Raw genomic sequence first — 20,199 nt, forward strand, 5'->3', positions numbered from 1 at the left:
ACGTTTCTGTCAGTAGATGTCGCGGCCAAAGGCGGCTCTTTCATGCGGGGACCCTCTCCTGTGCAGCTCGATGCCATTCAACCCAGTCTCTCTGTCTGAGGGAATAATGTTGCTTCTAAGGTGCCAATAGTTAGTGCTAAGTGGGAGTTTCCAAGACCCAAGTGTGAATTTACAGTAAACTCGGTACGTTTTTTTTCACACGGCATGCAAACTCCAATGGACTCCATCTCACTCCTACAGTCACGATTCAGGAACAGAGGTAGCTGCGTCCAACAGAGCGATGAATCCTCCTAAACACACCCCTTCTTTGTGTGCGATCAGAGGAGAGAGAAGCAAAAGTTCAGCGAGTGGGAGTTGAAGCATGATGTCTGAGGTTAAATCAGTCTTGAGCTGAAACTGTTCGGTTTATGCCCTCTCTGCTCATCCGTTTCTATTTAGCCGGATACTGGCAGGCTCGTGTTCCTACGAGCTGTAACTATGCAAAACATGTCAATGACTTCTGTTTCTGCAGCCTTACTGTGACAGTGGGAGAGAGGTGAGAGCATCACCATGGAAACCCACTATGGGCTTGAGTGCAAGTCAAAAACATTTATTGTCAGAGTAGCTTTCAGTGTTTTCATTGGTCTTTCCATTCTCAGTCCAAGAAAGGAATGAACCTACAGCACACATATAGAGAGAGGAATAGGATACTCTGAGAAAGTTTATTATATAATGTAATTCATGCACAGGGGTAATTCAAAGAGCTTTACAGAGGCATATTAAAGAAATAAGACATTTAAAATCAATAAAGGTCTTAAGTTAATTTAACTACTGTAAAAAAATAGCATAGTTGAAGAGCTGTAATAGATTCTAAAATGTTTTATAACTTCTAAATTGCCCATGGTTTCAGGTTAAAAATAAGTAAATAATGAGTTAACATCTATAATTTCAATTCAGACATAGCCTGGTCTTTGAACTAGGATGACCCGAAGGTCCACTGGAATTGGACCGTGTGTTTTTTTCCAGGTCATGTTTTTATGGCCCCATATATAAGAATTTCTTATTTCAGCTGATAGGAGAAATTATATGGATAATGACATATCTGTATTACATCTGTCCAATTTATCCTTGCATTAAGAGTAATTTGTGTGTAAATTGCCTCATTTGACCAGATTCTTCCCAATTTAAAATTAGATAGGAAACATACTTTTTGCAAGTTTGGTTTCAAAGTAAATGCTTTTGAATAGGCTTGGTACAATACTTTGTGTTGTTGATCTCCCATGCAGAGGGCAATGGTGAAACATAATTCTGGAATGTAGAAAATACAGAATTATGTTACTGCACAGTGCACACTGTCACATATTACACACATAAAACTATAAACAATAGAATTTCTTTTAAGCAACCTGTAATGGCGGCTGCCCCAAATTAAATTGGAAGAATTAATAAACGTAATTTGAATGAAATTGTTCTGTGCCAGACAAGTCAAAACTTGTCAAGTTAAAATATATGTAATCAATTTCAGTTTCCCGGTAAATAGCTAATAAACCTCAGATACACAAAATAAATGCCGTCCAATACCCACAGTAACACATAGAATATGGACTTAAATGACACATTCACAAATTAAAGGTTTTTAGCTCAAAGATATTTAAGAATGTTATTGCACAATGTTCACTTTTCAAAGTGTTTTTTTCTCCCACATTGCAAAAATACATAAACGAAAACACAAACAGTTCCAAGGAGATTGCCTTAAGTTTAGTTCATACTTTCAAGAGAGTCCTTGACTCACACTACATCTCAACACAAATGAAGTTCGTTTTTTTCTCAAACTCAGTTGGGGGGTTGAGAAAATCCAGCAAGCGATGGTGTGTGTGCAGTGAGTGTGTATGTGTGTGTGTTGACTGCGTGAAACAACATTGAGGTCTGGATGATGGACATCAATGCTAGTACCTGTCTGTGTCAGGTGAAACAGCTGGAGTTATGCTGCACCAGGCAGGTGAAGCGTGCAGAGCTCAATTCCTACATCACTTTGTGATCGCACCCGGTCAGCGCACACAGAGATTCCAGCAACAAATAGCAGCAATTGGCCATCAGGTAGCATACTCATTCCAGAATTGGGGGTACATTTCAAGTAGGGAAAGAAAACGAAAAATAGGATATTTATTTTTCTGTTAAACTTTATTTTCATAGAATGCACTTTAAATTCAACATTTTCATTATTTGCTGATCTTAAACTTGTAAGATTTAAAATATTAATACTGAACATCAATGTACTAACATAAAAATATGTCAACTCTGTTATAGACAAATTGGGTTGATGATAACAGAGTTGACGATAACAGAGTTGACATGTTCCACCATTTTGCGCTTTAGCTCAAAATGCTAACATCAAACCAGATACCACATGGCATGTCTAAAAACAGAATTTTATGGGTTTTCGCCATATTATCATTTTTTAAAAAGTGAATGAGAGATTCACTGCAATATCACAATAATAGATTTGACAAATAATTAATCTACTATTGGTGTATCCTAAACATTTTGTACAAATTAATGAGAGAAGAATAATGACTGACATCACTGCTTTCCATAGTTTCTCGCCAGAGGAAGTGACATGTGCAAGTCACATGCTTTTTCTACAAATGCTTTGGAGTTTTATTTTTTATAACAGAGGTAACAGTTGACCAGAACGTAGGGACAGACGCAAACTATTTTTATTTATTAATTAAATTACAAATAATACAGAAAATATAGATTCTATGCAATTGTTTATATAACTTAATAGAGTAAACACAAAAAATATTTGTAAATTAGACTTAATGGTTTCATGATAATTCAAGTTGAATGTATGAATCAGGAGGCAGAGACAGTCAATAATAGGAGTGGGAGTCATTTAGTTAATATTTTGCATAGTTTTTTTCCCTAAATAAACATAAAGCATTATTTTTAGTGATAGTGTAATATAACTTGTGTTATAATTCAAAACTGATTCAAAAAAAGTTTTTTTTTTTTAAATAAAAGAAGGTTTATCTGGCAGACTCGAAATGTACCCCCAATTCTAGAATGACTTGTGTGTCTGTGTTCCATTAGATAACCTGCATGTTTTTACTTTCTTCACTCTCCCTCTTTCGTTTCTCTCTTTCTTTTATATAATTTGCATTTTACTTTCTCATTTGTTTCCGCCCATTTGGAAAACTGAAAGACGGTATGGATTTTTTTCCTTATCAAAACAAAACCCGTTTATAGTGCGTAGCCTAGGGTTGATATCATCTTGATATTTTTTTCCAAGCACATTTGACCAATTTCAAACCACATCTGTCTTAATAGCTACTAGTAATTTAATCATTTATCACCATATCATATTCACCATTTTGGCACTATTTTCCAGAACTGCAGTCTACTTGGAGTCTCCAGAAGTACAAGGAGTCAGGTGTTGTGGAATACATGAAAACAGATTTTTTTTAAAGGCTTTATATAGACAGATAGATTAAGAGTGATTCTTGAGGCACCAGCACCACATACTCTTGTACAACGGTTTGAAGAATTTATCTCCCAGAATCTGGCAGAAAGTTTGGGAGTTCATTTTAAGTCCATCGCCTACCCTGAAAGGTATCTTGCTTATTGTTAGTAGCAGCTCACACCATGACCCCCTCACCACCAATGCTGTTGTCTGAGTGGAACTGGTACTTGTACCTCAAGAGTCACTCTCAACCTATCTTAACCTAATGAAACATTGACAAAAGCCACTGAACAGAGGATGACCGAGGGTTTAAATACACTATGACAAGGGACAAATGATAGACAGGTGCAGGTGATTAGTTGATTTGGTAACCAACAAGAGCAACTATGGAAACTAAGAAAAAATAACAATGGAGACCATGGTCAGTCATGAATTAATCTATAATATGACTAGGGAGTACAGAGTTGTCTCAAAGAGTGATTTGTTCTTTTTGTGTTGACCACGCATGTGCAGCATCCTATGGGTTCTGTACTGGAAACAGAAATGATTAGTTAAATTCTCGAGCCTTCTGGTTCGGGTCCGAGTCTTTCGTTCTTCCCATCAGTCCCATAGAGGCTATGCTGTCTGTACCGGAAAGAGAAATTATTAGTTCACCTCTTGAGTCTTCGGGTCTGATCCTGAGTCTTTCGTTCTTCTGTCACGTGACGTGACATGACAGCCTTGGACACAGAAATTAGTTAATAATTCCCAAACTTCCTTACAAACAAGCACGTAGTCAGTTTTTTTAAACTCATACTACATGCTGCGTTTTTGGTCTCAAATTGTAGCTTTTTCATTTCTTACAATTTATAATTTTTATAATTTCTGTCATGATAGTTCTTTACCATAATATTGATTGTGATACTAAAGAGAATGCTTTAAACTTTATCTATGATGGGGAAAATCACTTTGATAAAGATACCAATATATACAGTACAGTACAACATACAGTTACGTGAAATAAGACCAAATGATTCAAACCCGAAGACTCGAGAGATGAACTAATCAATTCTGTATCCGTTACCGACTGCATAGCTCAGGCCCAGTCCCAATTCTATGTATCTGTCCTAAAGTTTTTCGTAAATAGAATTAGTACGTCCCAAATTGTAGTATGTTGAAATGAGTGTTCCAAAGATACCCGTATGGTCTACTATTTCCGGTCAGAATCCGAAGTGCAGATCGATGCACACTCTAATGGCTAATATTGCCCACAACCCATCGCGCGTTGGACGAGGATTTGGTTAGAACTACAAACATGAGTGAAAAGTGTTAAAAAACTACAGACATGGAGGACGCGCGAGTTCGGCGGTTATGCAGAGAGGTTAAGAAGGGGTTTGAGTGATTAATTATCAGTATCAAATTCAGGAAATCAAATTAGATTGAATGGAGGACTTTAACTGAGACAAGATGATTGACAGGGCAGTTTACGGTGACAGGATGCACGCAACAGATCTGTCCGTTAAAGATGACGTGATAGTATGTCCCAAAGCTTGCCTACTGTCTTGCTACACACTCAAAAGTATGTACTTTTTCTTCACAAAAAGAGTACATACTTTTAGGTCGTAGTATAAGTAGGCGAATTTGGACTGGGGCTCAGCTTGTGTGGTTGTCACGTGATGCACGATCGTCTCGAACCCGAAGTCGAAAGACTCGAGACGTGTCCTAATCAATTCTGTATCCGGTACTACAGACGAGACTACATAGCTCAGTTTATGGGGATGTCACGGGATGAAAGAACGACTCAGATTGGGAGGTGAGGTAAAGTAACAGACTACAAAGCCTGAAGACTCAGATAAGTAGTAATTAATTAATCGTTTCTTTCTCTCATAATTTGGCCCTGTCCTTGCAAATTTTTTCTTATTTCTTATATAATTTCTTTTTCTGTGATTCTGATTGATTCTGTTATCAACAATCTTGAAAAAAGGTTAGTTCATTTTGATGAACGAGATTCAAATATCCGAGTCAGTAAAATGATACGAATTTCCCACTACTAATGGAGACAAGGGAAACAGGAACTAAATAAATTGAACATAGACACAGCCAGAATATCAAAATAAGAGTCCATGATAACATAGACAAGGTAATCGTGACAACAATAAGCCCGCGGAGAGAAATTGTCCATCCATCTTGATGGATGACGCATAGGAATGTTAACAGATGAACCCTTAGCAATAAGAGGAAAGTTTTACTCACATGTGACTTACATAAACACATTTTGGTAAACTTTAAAAATGTTGCCTTGTGAAAGCGAACTGAACCAAGAAGACAATGCTACTTATAACAAATTAAGTCCCTGTTTTGGAACAAAGCAAACAATCTACAGGTCTGAAAAAGCCCTTAAAGTCTTTTGTAGTTAACATGCTTCTCTTCTCTCAACCTGCTTTTTTTGGTGTGACCTTGCTTGACCCAATGAGCATTTCGCTGTAATGGTCAGACCGTAATTGTCAATTTTTAGTGTTGCATTAGTATTACATCCCTCTCATGGGCAACATCATTTTTGACATTTCAATAAAAGTTAAATGCCTTTGGCCAATTTTACTTGTAATAGAAAATCTGCTTCATGCACATCTGAATATAAGGCGTTTTCACTTCCAGCCCTTGTTGACAATTATATATCACTTTAAATGATTAGAAAATACTAATAGTTATAAGATTGATGTGGTTTAGAATTGGGTTAGGGTTAGAATTAGAATTTTTTTTTTTTATCAGAATTTCCAAACTAGTAGCGTACTCTTATTATTTCTGTCATGTGGCTCAATAAAAATAGTATGATATGTTATTCTGAATTCAACCACTGTCTACCGCTTATCACTAACAAGTGATGTGCAGTGTGCATGCGCAATGTATTTTCAGTCTTGGAAAAGCCAATACTGTCCACCTAAAGCTCGCTCATGTTGAAGTTGAGCTACCTTCCCTTCAAATCTAAGAAGCCAGGAGGAAAGTTTAAGTAAAACTAATCTTACTAATTTAAATATGCTTATCAATGCATTATATAATATTGTGCTGCATAAGGTTATATCATAGACTGATATGTTGTAACAGGCAATATTTAGTTCCCTTTCGTTGTCAATCCGAGTTACGTCAGATGACGACGAATGGGGTTTCGCTTAGAAAGACTATCAACTTCGAGTATTACAAAACGAGCCAATGGCAAAGAAATGCCATGGGTCTGCGGAATTTGCATGACGTAACTCCGCCCCACCTCGTGGGTATAAAAGGAGGACGCCGGCAACAGGCAGATATGTTTTCGCTTCGGAGCCAAGTGTATTCTTCACTCCCTAAGCTATCTAATTGTCAGCTTCTTACGAGACGAGCAACTCTCCAGTGTTGGTGTGACGGCGATCTCCCGGCGAGTGCACACTTCCTGCCTATCTGAGCGTGGTTTGCCAGTGAGTGTGTTCTCCGCGAGCGCTTCAGCACTGAGATTCTCTCACAAAAAGAGCTTGCACGCGGCACGTCTTTTTAAAGATGCCTCGCCCGTGCACTTCTGGTTGCGGTCGGCTTGTGTCTGATTCTGATGGGCACGAGCGTTGTCTAGTGTGTTTGGGCTTTAATCACGCTAGAGCAGCGCTCGTGGATGAGTCATGTACTCTCTGTGGGAACATGACCATCGCGACACTTAGATCGAGACTCAATGATCTCGCAAGAGTGAGAGTCCCCTCATCCACACCCCGATCTAGCGCCTCCTCGAGAGGCTCTACTTCGGCTGGTGGCCAGGGTGATCTGATGGTGACTGTGTGGAACAAAGCGCCGACTATTTGTCCGTGCCCCACAGCACCTTCACCAGTGTTGCAACCCGCGAGCGTTCAGGGGATTCCCGCGGGACCGTCGTTTGATGTCCCGCGGGTTTCCTTTGGTGCTCCAGATGAAGACACGATGTCAATCGCAGCATCACAAGGCGGGTCTGATTCATCTGGAAGTGACGACTCGTCACAGCTGCCACCTTCTGGTGTGAATACGGCTGTAGCTCAGTCTGATCCAGAGATGACGGCCATGCTTTCCCGGGCGGCCGCGAGCATCGGTTTAGAGTGGACCCCTCCGCCCTGTCCCGAGCGCTCGCGGCTGGACGATTGGTTTTTGGGTGCAGCTGCGGCTTCCCGTCCTCAGCCTGCCCCAATACCATTCTTCCAGGATGTGCATGATGAAATCTCGAAGTCCTGGAAGACTCCCATGTCTTCCCGTGACCGCTCGCTGGTTTCATCCGCCTTTCCTTCCCTAGTTGGGGCAGCTGCCCGTGGGTACACTGGGCTCCCCCCGGTTGAACGCTCTGTTGCGATGCAGCTGTGTCCTCAGAGTGCTTCTTCTCGTGGCGAGCCTAAGCACCCATCCAAAGCCTTTAGGTTTTCGTCTACCCTAGTGGCGAAGTCCTACAGAGCGGCGGGACAGGCGGCTGCCTCTTTGCATGCCATGGCCACTCTGCAGGTCTACCAGGCCCAGATGCTAAAGGACATGCACGAGGGTAGGACGGACCCAGGGCTCTTTGATGAGCTGCGCGCCGCCACCGACCTCGCCCTCCGGGCGACGAAGGTGAGCGCACGCTCCCTGGGTCTGGTGATGTCCACAGCTGTGGTCCAGGAAAGACATCTATGGCTGAACCTGGCTGACATGCGGGATGCTGAGCGGTCCCGTCTGCTCGACACCCCCATGTCCCAGCCCGGCCTATTCGGCGGTGCGGTGGAGGATTTTGCCCAACAGTTTTCCACCGCCCAGAAACAGACTGAGGCCATCAAACACATTCTACCCCGACGGCCCGCTGCTGCCTCCACCCAGCCGACCGGGCAGAACCCTCAGTCTGTTCGCCGCCGAGGGCGCCCTCCTACTGCTCCCGCCCCTCCCGCCCGGCCCCAGCAGCAGCCTCCACCCGGGGCCGGTCGCGGAGGAAGCCGTAAGAAGGCGCCCCAGCCCTCTCCAGCCCCGCCCCCCGCTAAACGCCGGGCCAAGCGGCGCTCCTGAGACGGGCTGCTCAGGGATGTTGAAATTCACTTCTCAGGAGATGGTAACAGGACCACTCCTTCCCCCGGTGGAGGGCCGGGGGAGAATCTTTTGTTCTCCACTCTCCGCTGCTCACCTACGGGTGGGCAGCACCCTATTGTGGTTAAAGAAAGAAGTGACATTTCCATCCCTGAGCACACAGAGTTCTCGGATGACACGGTGCGCCGCCCCCGGGCCGTGCACCCCTTGTCCTCCTCTGTTCCAGAGCAGGATGACAGTGTGCGCCATCCCCGGACCGTGCCGCTCTCATCCTCCTCTGTCGCCAGCCCCCTGGCAGAGCAGACCCCCGTGGAACGTTCGTCCTTCCCTGGTCTCCTCTGTCAGGGCGCGGTCAATGACTGTGCCCCCACACCGGGCCGCTATGCCGTCCACGTCTGGGCCAGTCATTCCGCCTTGCTGCACCACCGGTGGGAAGTCTGTGGTTCGTATGACCCCACTGGAACAGTTCTTGGGAGCCTGGCTAGAGCTTCCCAACCTGTCCCGCTGGGTCGCGCGAACGATCAGGCTCGGCTACGCGGTCTCCTCCCCGCTTCAGGGGAGTCCGCTCCACTATGGTCGGTGGCAATGACCCTATCATGAGAGCGGAGGTTGCCACCCTGCTGGCGAAGGGTGCGATCGAGACTGTCCCTCCAGCCGAAATGAGGTCCGGCTTCTACAGCCCGTACTTCATTTTCCCGAAGAAAACCGGTGGGTTACGGCCAATCCTGGACCTGCGCGTTCTGAACCGCTCCCTTCACAGGCTGCCGTTCAAGATGCTCACGGCCAAACGCATTTTCGAATGTGTGCGGCCCCAGGATTGGTTTGCAGCAATCGACCTGAAGGACGCCTACTTTCATGTCTCCATTCTTCCTCGACACAGACCGTTCCTACGGTTTGCTTTCGAGGGGCAGGCATATCAGTACGCGGTTCTCCCCTACGGGCTAGCCCTGTCTCCTCGCGTCTTCACGAAGGTCGTCGAGGCTGCCCTTGTTCCCCTTCGGGAACACGGGGTCCGCATCCTGAACTATCTCGACGACTGGCTGATCCTAGCTCACGCTCGAGACCAGGTTTGCGAACACAGGGACCTCGTGCTCCGGGACCTAGCCTGTCTGGGCCTTCGGGTCAACTGGGAGAAGAGCAAACTTTGCCCCATGCAGAGGATCTCTTTTCTCGGTATGGACATCGACTCGGTCGCCATGTCCGCGCAGCTTACGAGCAGGCGCGCAGTCACTGCTGACTTGCCTGAGACCGTTCGAAGGCAAGAGTGCGGTTCCACTGAAACTTTTTCGTAGTCTCTTGGGGCATATGGCATCTGCAGCCACGGCGACGCCGCTCGGATTGCTTCATATGAGACCGCTTCAGCTTTGGCTCCGCGACCGAGTCCCGAGGTGGGCATGGCAACGCGGCACCCTCCGAGTACCAGTTACTCCGACCTGCCGTCAGACCTTCACCCCGTGGTCGAACCTCAGTTTCCTCAGGGCGGGTGTCCCCCTGGAACGAGCTTCACGGCATGTTGTTGTAACGACAGATGCCTCCACCACGGGCTGGGGTGCCATGTGCAATGGACGTGCCGCTGCGGGGTCCTGGACAGGACCCCAGCGGCTATGGCACGTCAATTGCCTCGAGTTGCTGGCTGTACGTCTTGCTCTGCGCCGCTTCCGGGCCTTGCTCAAGATCCAACACGTACTAGTCCGTTCAGACAATACCGCCACCGTAGCGTACATCAACCATCAAGGTGGTCTGCGCTCCCGCCGTATGTCGCAACTCGCCCGCCACCTCCTCATTTGGAGTCAGAAGCATCTGAGGTTGCTTCATGCCATTTATATCCCCGGAGCCCTGAACTGTGCAGCCGACGAGCTCTCACGGCTTCAGCCCCTCCCGGGAGATTGGCGACTCCATCCCCAGTCGGTTCAGCTGATTTGGGACCAGTTCGGGGACGCTCAGATAGATCTGTTTGCCTCTCACGACTCGACCCACTGCGCCCTGTTCTATTCCCTGACCGAGGGCACGCTCGGCACGGATGCACTGGCGCACAGCTGGCCGCGGGGCCGCAAATATGCGTTTCCCCCAGTGAGCCTTCTTGCGCAGACCCTGCGCAAGGTCAGGGAGGACGAGGAGCAGGTCATTCTGGTCGCGCCTTACTGGCCAACCCGGACCTGGTTCTCCGAACTGGTACTCCTCGCTACAGCACCTCCTTGGCCCATTCCTCTGAGGAAGGACCTCCTTTCTCAGGGACGGGGCACCCTGTGACACCCTCGTCCCGATCTTTGGAACCTCCACGTGTGGCTCCTGGATGGGACGAAGTAGGTTTGAGTACCCTACCACCACCGGTGGTGGCTACCATCACTTCCGCTAGAGCTTCGTCCACGAGACATCTCTATGCGTTGAAGTGGAACCTCTTCGTCAACTGGTGCTCTTCTCACCGAGAAGACCCCCGGAGATGTTCGATCAGTGTCGTGCTTTCCTTCCTACAAGATGGGTTGGAGCGAAGGCTGTCTCCCTCCACCCTAAAAGTCTATGTCGCCGCCATTGCCACACAGCATGACTTTGTTGAAGGTAAGTCGTTGGGGAGGCACGACCTGATCGTCAGGCTCCTGAGAGGAGCGAGGAGACTAAATCCTCCTCGCCCTCCTCTCGTTCCCTCTTGGGACCTCTCAGTGGTTCTAACTGCCCTGCAGAGTGCTCCCTTTGAGCCTCTACAATCAGTTGAGCTTAAGTTCCTGTCAATGAAGACAGCGCTCCTGGTTGCACTGGCCTCCATCAAGAGGGTAGGGGACCTACACGCATTCTCCGTTGACGAAGCGTGCCTGGAGTTCGGGCCGGCTTACTCTCACGTGATCCTGAGACCCCGGCCTGGATACGTGCCCAAGGTTCCTACCACTCCCTTCCGGGACCAGGTTGTGAACCTGCAAGCGCTGCCCCTGGAGGAGGCAGAGCCAGCCTTGGCACTGCTCTGTCCAGTACACGCTCTCCGCGCCTATGTAGAAAGAACGCAGTGTTTCAGGACCTCAGACCGGCTCTTTGTCTGTTATGGTGGGAAGCTGAAGTGAAAGGCTCTCTCAAAGCAAAGGTTGTCTCACTGGATAGTGGACGCCATTGCTTTGGCATACCAGCAGCAAGGTCGACCGTGCGGCCTTGGTGTGACTGCCCACTCCACCCGGAGTGTGGCATCCGCTTGGGCTCTAGCGCATGGCGCCTCGCTAACAGACATCTGCAGAGCTGCAGGCTGGGCGACACCTAACACATTCGCCAGATTCTATAATCTCCGTGTGGAGCCAGTGTCCTCTCGTGTCCTCTCGTTCAACCAGCTAGTAGTACAGCTCAGGTGTCTTCACTTGCTCGCCATTCCACTCCACGGACTTGATACGTGCGATATTCTCCTCAGGTGAGCTTCCCGAAAGCCCTGAGCTCCTCCAGCACTCCTGACGTCGGCGCCAGTGTCTATTGCTTGCGCGTCGGCTAGATGCCTCCCGTGTGCATGGTCCCTCCTCTGAGCGACCCCAACATGTGTATTTCCACTGTAAGCCTCTTTGAGCATGTGTCTTTCCCCTTGGCAAGCCACCTTGCCACCCCTGGGGTTGAAATATTCCACCTGCGGCTGGACACCCCAGTGTTATCCATATGTCTCCTTCGGGTCATATGTGTATTCTCTAAGTCCCCACCTCTGGGTTGGCAGTAATTGCATATTTCCCCTAAACTTTGGGATATGCTCCCCAGTGTACCTTGGTATTCCTGTGCTAAATAGGAGTCCTTCGTCCATGCCAGTCTCACGACAGGGATCTCAGATTTACGCAGGGCACTGGAAGACAGCTGAGAAGGTGGCGTGATTAGACTGGTGACCCCATTCGTCGTCATCCGACGTAACTCGGAGTGACAACGAAAGGGAACGTCTCGGTTACGTATGTAACCCTCGTTCCCTGAGTAGGGAACGGAGACGTTACGTCTGCCTGCCACTTTCCACTGTACCGCGGGGATCGCCTGAGCTCAGTCTTGGCTCCTCAGCGAAGAAACATATCTGCCTGTTGCCGGCGTCCTCCTTTTATACCCACGAGGTGGGGCGGAGTTACGTCATGCAAATTCTGCAGACCCATGGCATTTCTTTGCCATTGGCTGGTTTTGTAATACTCGAAGTTGATAGGCTTTCTAAGCGAAACCCCATTTGTCGTCATCCGACGTAACGTCTCCGTTCCCTACTCAGGGAACGAGGGTTACATACGTAACCGAGACGTTCTCCTGTTTGTTTTAGGGCTCTTATTCGACTTATTTCCTATTAACTGTATTACTGTAGGCTGCTGGGTTCGGTCTTTGACCATGTATGCTAATAAACTAATTCACTTTGAAAAGTTTATGCGTTTGTGAGTAACAGCTCACAAGTAGGCCTATACACAAGTGCACCCGTTCACCGGGAAAATACTTGATATCCCTGTTTACATGTGTTTTGATGCCCAGTAAGCAAAATAATTTTGTATTTTTTGTTGAACATTTCTGTTAAATTCTGCTGATTTTGTTGTGACCAAGGTCATCTAACTGGCTTATATAAATGAGTTTTGTCGAAATTGCAAGAATTTGTGATAGTATTGGGTTTAAAATTGTATTTGTAGCCTATGCCTATGTTGTTGTTTGTTGTAGCAGGTGTTGTGAATGTAATGTTGCATTGAATAAGGCAATGCCATATAGAGGGGTGCTGTGGTGTTCTGAAATGAGGAGGCAAAGTACTTGCTTTTTAATGTAAATTAATATTCCAGTTACACTTAATGTTGATACATTTTCAGGTTAATTAAATAAACATTACTTACACTATCAAGAAAACAACAACACTAAGTAATACAATTATATTCTGTATTGTATTAAAGGGTTAGTTCACCCAAAAATGAAAATTAAGTCATTAATTACTCACCCCCATGCTGTACCAACCCCGTAAGACCTTCGTTCATCTTCGGAACACAAATGAAGATATTTTTGATTAAATCTGAGAGGTGGATCACTGCTACATAGGCTGCCTAAGGGAATGACGAGAGTTCAAGAGATTTCCACGACGCATGCGCGAGAACTGAGAAGAGGACGTTCTTCTTCTAATACTTCTTGTTCAGTTCTCGTGCATGCGTCGTGGAAATCTCTTGAACTCTCGTCTCAGGCCCACAAGGAAGAAAAGGAATAGTCGAATAAAGTCGTTATTTATGTTTTTTTTTCGGAAAAAAAGTATTCTCGTCGCTTGATAAACTTATAGTTGAGCCACTGTAGGCACATGGAATATTTAAACATGTTCTTTAAAGGGGGGGTGAAATGCTCAGTTTCACTCAATCTCATGTTAATCTTGAGTACCTATAGAGTAGTATTGCATCCTTCATATCTCCAAAAAGTCTTTAGTTTTATTATATTTATAAAAGAAAGATAGGCTGTACCGAGTCTTTCCGGAAAAACCCGAGCGGGTGGAGGCGTACCGTGTGGGCGGAGCTAAATAATCACGACACGAGCGCGCGAAGCTTTTGCGTTGAATCTGTGAGTGACATCCGAAAATAAACCATGGCTAACAATCAGATTCAGCCATACATTTTTGATCCAGAATCAGATCCCGAGGCTGAGATTGAAGACGACCAGCAGCAGCAGCAACGACTACAGCAGGACGTCTCTATGTGGTGTGTAGGCCTACTGGAACGGTATAACTTATAACTTAAACAATATAAGGGCTCGTTCATACAGAACGCGTTTTTGCTCACAAAAACGTGAGATGGGCCGTGAAATGGGTGAAAAACATAAGGTCTCGAGCGTTTTTTTAAAAATAGAAATGATTTGAACTTGAGCGCAGTGTTTTTAGAACACCATGTCATGCGCGAGTTTTACAACATTTGTGTGTTGTAAACAGACAGACTGGTTTATGAGGACATGATTTATTTTTACAATAAACAAACTGACACCTACAGTGGCCAGCTAAACAAATGTGTTTAAACACACACCATACATCGAATGCTCCATAGATACATTAACTGTATGTGATCATGTTGTTTACTTTCTGTGCTTACACGCCGATAGTTAACAACTCACAGACATTTGAAGCAGTTTTACTGCGATGAAGGGAACAAACAAAAACACTTGCACAACTCCGTTGCTGCTCTGGAAAAACAAAATCCATCCACAGGTCCCTTAACGCTGGGTTCTTTGGAAATTTGTGCAATGTTGTCTTGCCCTGGCAACCAAAAACACACTTTTTTGGTGCCATTTTTTTAATTGCAGCGCAGCCGAGCCCAGCGCTCTGATGGGCATAGGCGTACTCTCGCACGCACTAGGCTACAGATGCGCGCGCGCCCTTCCGGGAGAAGTGCCCTTAAGACCCGTATAAGGAAATTCCGGCGACTCTGACGTCACACAGGCCCGTATTCGAAAAAAACTTTCCGAAACTTGTGACAAACCGGAAGGAGTATTTTTGGAACAGAATTACTCCATCAAACTTACAACTTCATTTTTGAAACTTTGTCCATGTTTAGCATGGGAATCCAACTCTTTAACAGTGTGAAAAACTCACTAAGCATGAAACAGCATTTCACCCCCCCCTTTAATGACTTTCTGGGCCGTCAAGTTTCATTCCCTCAGGCAGCCTATGTAGCAGTGATCCACCTCTCAGATTTAATCAAAAATATCTTCATTTGTGTTCCGAAGATGAACGAAGGTCTTACGGGGTTGGTACAGCATGGGGGTGAGTAATTAATGACTTAATTTTCATTTTTGGGTGAACTAACCCTTTAATGTTCTATTAAAAAGTGTATTTCTAATAAAGTTTTAAAAGCTTTTTGAGCATTTTTACATTTATTTTTAAATAACTGCATAAACAGTAAAATTCATGTTCAATGGACATTTAATTTGTTAACTTATGTTCAGCTTTTCTTTTTTCATAGTCAACTTATTTTCAAATCATCAGTCAATCAAAACTCATCAAATCACTTCATGATTGTCACAGACACAGAGATGCACCTTTTCAATTCACTCGTTGCTCACTAAAAATCCCTCACACATTATGTTTTCAAGTAATTTCAAGTATGATTTTGACATGATATAAAGGGGTGATATCCTAATTTTGAACTAGTCTTCCCATTAGGCTATCCATTCAGACTGATTTGCAGATACAGAACATGCAAGAGATTTATCGCGTGAACAGTCCAATTACCTCTTGTGGAGGCATTGCCTCCTCTCACGTGACTTTCCCCCATTCATTCTCAATTACCTCCCACCAAACCCACGGCACACTTTAGGGGGTCTCTTAAAACTCAATGGGCTCAGGAGAGGCAAGAGAAACAAAGTAACTTTAACCGCTGGTGTTGCTGTTGGACAGTGTTATTTTAGAAAAACGAGTGATTCATACTTTACATTTCGTAATATTGGCATGTTTATTTTTGTTAAGTGGAATATTTTCTAGTTTTTTTGAGGAGGCACTGCCTTCCATTCCTCCGCTGACTAAATGCCTTTATATATACAATGTTACATTTGCAGCATAATGTAGTTAGCCTGGTGCAATCAGTGTATGAGACAGTTATATACAAAGCATCTCCTCAGCAGTACTTCATTATACTGCATTAATGCAATTTCTGCATTTAATGCAATTGATCTTTAAGCAAATGACCAATTAGCAAAGTTGACGAATGACATGCAGCTGAATAGACAGTAAATGGGAAAGAAGAATGATTCTGTAGTAAGAAGTGAAATGTCATTGTTAGAACATGACTGTTGGCGATGCAGGAGGCAGGAGCGTGTGGGCTTCAGAGATGAGTTATCAGTTCTTGCTACAATGAAATAAGAACCTGAGGCAGGTATTTAAGTAGTTTGAGAAATGTGCTCAGGATCTAAGGGGGCCAGGAGTAACCCCTTTTTTGTCATCTACAATCAGAAAGAGAACCTCTGAGTCTCCGTCTTCTCTCAGTAAGTGGGTTATGTAGGGTACTGGGTATTTTGAGCCTCCTTGGCGTATCCTCCAAAGAGATGAATAATGTAAAATCGGCTGACTGCACTGCATACTAAGTTGTCAAAACCAGCCACTCGGAGCTCTTTGGCTGCTATGATGTGACATGTTTGGTAAATGCTATAAACCCCTCTTGAATTCTTTAAAATCGGAAAATACATGCCGAGTCGTCTTTATTTTAGAGTGACTTTCAGCTCTGTTTGATCTTTACGTTTGACTGCAGTGTGAACTAGTCGCTTTAGCGTGTGTTTTGCAGGGGCCAGCTTAGTATTCGTGGCAATACCTCTGTTTCTTGAATCGAGACCGAGCAACGTTTTTATTTGAAGCATTAACCATTGGCTGAGTTGGCCTTCATCACTTGCTGTAACACCATCCATGGCTGAAATAACAAGGCTAGGGGGTGCATTTGACAACAGATGCATGCTTTAATGTGTCTTGGAGAGAGTGAGAGGGCCAGACGGAAGGCTGTATAGCACAAGGTGACAGAACAAAGATGGCACGCTGCACATTTTGTGCCAAGAATTACCCTGAAGAAAGGATGAGGTCAAATTTGCCCAGAGTGCATCCTACCTAAGTGTTGCAGTACCAAAAAATGACACAAAATTGCATCCTTTATTTTCCCTCTGGCCATCAGGTCTTATATTGTCCAAAATGTTTTGTGCTGGATCAATAATAGCATCATGGGTATAATGTCATGCAAGTTCAAGTGAAGGGTTTCCTTCGACTGACTGCCCGAAGCTTCGCTATTGACTCAGAGCGTGACAACTTCCTGACCTAGCCACACGTCACATTAGTGTCACCTCGCTGTCTCCGTTAGGATGCCACAAGCATTCCTCTGACTGTGATTGGATGACACAGGGTTTAATGAGCCAATTGGAAGGGTTATTGTCACCCTCTGACTTCTTAATCTGGAGATGGAATATTAGCATAATTTCAGAACGTGCTGTTTAACCTATTTCACCTTTAATAGCCGTAGCTTTCTCCTTTTATTTGGTGTTATTATAATGAGAGTGCATTGCTCACAGCTCATTAGCCTTTGCTGACATTATCTCACATAGGAGGGCCTTGAGCAAACAGGGTGCAATCAGGCGACATTCCCAAATACACAAAGCCCCTCTAAATCCAACTGGCAGCCTTGCACTGTGATATGAAAGAGCAGCTTCCAGAGCACACAGTCAGACTAATGTGTGGTAATTCAATAGCCAAGATCTATAGGTGTTGTGATTTGCATATTGTATGCATTAAAGTGAGGACTGGATTGCAAAAGTCGATGTGGCGTGGGAACAGGGGGGTGATATTAAAGTATACATACACATACACATGCACGCACACACGCACACACACACACACACACACACACACATACACACACACACACACACACACACACACACACACACACACACACACACACACACACACACACACACACACACACACACACACACACACACACACACACACACACACACACACACACACACACACACACACACACACACACACACACAAGTCATCTAGAGAGCAGTCAAAAAAAGAGCAGAGCACCAAGTCTGCATTTGTTTTCCTAAAATAAGAGTAAAATTTTTGTCACACTGTTTCTGCACCATTATTATAGTAGTTAACCTGAAAGGAAAACTCAATAAAATACATTTACACTAACAACCGCTTTATATCGCCTTTTGTGAGAACAGCTGAGAATGCAACATGTATTTTTATCTCCTTGTTTTTTAGTTTATTGCATCACATTAATGCAGTGATACTTATAAGATGCATGTTATATTGCCAGTTGACAAACCTCAAATTAGTTTGAGGGATAAAGTGTATGTTAATGGTATAGGGATGCACCGATGCCACTTTTTCCAGAATGAGTCCGATACCGATACTTTCATTTTTGGTACATGCCGATACCGTAACCGATATCTGTATTTTCACTGCATTTGTAATTTTTAAATGTATCGGTAGCGAAACCAAAAGAATATAAAACATATTAGTTGGCTTAATTTGTTCATCAAATATATATTTCCTGCAGTTATTTTCATGCTTAATTAAGCCTGCTAAAATGCATGCATTGTTTGAGCTTCTTTACTGTTACTTTCTCTGTTCATTCTATTGCTCTATCATATTTTATCTTTCATTTAATAGCACAGCACACATTCAGAGCTGCTCCAGCAGGGCTCAGAGCTAAGGATTGGGTCAGTGGTAAAAATGTTTAGACACCAGTGAAATATCAATTCTTTATTCCAATTTTGATACTACGACAAAAACTACCATTCTAATTAATGTGAATTTAAAACATTATTAAAGACAAGTAAGCAGTCAGTAATAAAATAAGAACAAATAATCAAATTACAAATACAGTGGTGGATAGAATTAATGGTCCCCCTGGTAAATATGATCAAAAATGGCTGTAAAAAATAATTCTGCATTGTTTATCCTTTTGATCTTTCATTCAAATAATTAGCAAAAATCTAACCTTTCATTGAAGTAAAATAATTGAAAGTGTGTGTGTGTGTGTGGGGGGGGGGGGGGGGGGGGGGCTAAAAAGCCTAAAAAATATATATCAAACAACCCCTACATCACCACATGTTGTTCAGGAGGGTTTCAAGAAAAATCCTCCTCGCTCGTCCAAAAAAAAAACTCCAGCGTATTCAGTTTTCAGACACGACTGGATCTTTAAAAGGGACTGGATTCTATGGTCAGATGAAACAAAAAAAGGGCTTTTTGGCAGCAAACCCACCAGATGTGTTTGGCGCAAACAGGGATAAAAAGTACCCCATGCCTACGGTTAAATATACTGGATCTTATATGTTGTGGGCCTATTTTTTTGATGGAGGTCCTGGACTTCTCGTTCAGATACATGGTATTATGGGTTCTAGAAAACACAAACAGATAAAAAATCAAAACCTGACTGTTTTGACCTGATCATCTGCAAGAAATATTATAATGACCCGTGGTCGGATCTTCCATCAGGACAATGGTCCAAAACAAACTTCAAAATCAATACAAAAATGGGTAACTGAGCACAAAATTAAGCTTCTGCCCAGTCCCCTAAACTGAACCCTATAGAAGATGAGTGGGCTTTTCGGGAATTTTCGGGTAGATCTAACAGGTGCAGAAATTTGAATAAAGTAATCAAATGTAAAAAAAATACTGCATTATTCATTACTTTATACATTCAATATAGATGGATATTTTTGTAAAGTTAAAAAATGTAGCCTATTTAGTCAAGAGCAGTGTGTCACGGCTCGTAGGAAGGATGACGGAGATGAAAGTAGAAATAACACTTTCTTTAATAAAGCGAACTCAGGAACAGGCAAACAGGTGAGACAGCGTGTATAACACAACAATACCGGACACAGAACTGAATACAGGCAGGAACTAAATACACAGAGATAATGAACACAAACGACAGGCAGCTGTGAGGAAGCTGATCAGTGTCCATGGTTTCAGATTGGTGGCGGGAAACTGACAGGGAAACACAGGTGATGAATGTAAACAACTGAAAGTCTATGAACTGAACATAAAGGTGACACAGTGAGTAATGTATGTGTCTTTTGTTTGATTAACATTAAATCACAGCAGCAGGATTATTAGACTGCTGCCCCTTTAAGACCGAACGCACGGACCCCATTTGAGTAAGCATTTAAAATGATCAATTTTAGTTTTAATTGATTTAATTTAAATCGTATTTTTAATATTGACCAATGTATCGGGCATCGGGCATTGCATGAAAATAGTTATTGGCTCATCGGTATGTTTAATATCGGACTTTAATAATTAGTCATTTTAATATTGG

This window comes from Siphateles boraxobius, unplaced genomic scaffold (genome assembly GCF_051911475.1).
Source record: "Siphateles boraxobius isolate OS27281-9 unplaced genomic scaffold, OSU_SipBor_1 46, whole genome shotgun sequence".
NCBI classification, from domain to species: Eukaryota; Metazoa; Chordata; class Actinopteri; order Cypriniformes; family Leuciscidae; genus Siphateles; species Siphateles boraxobius.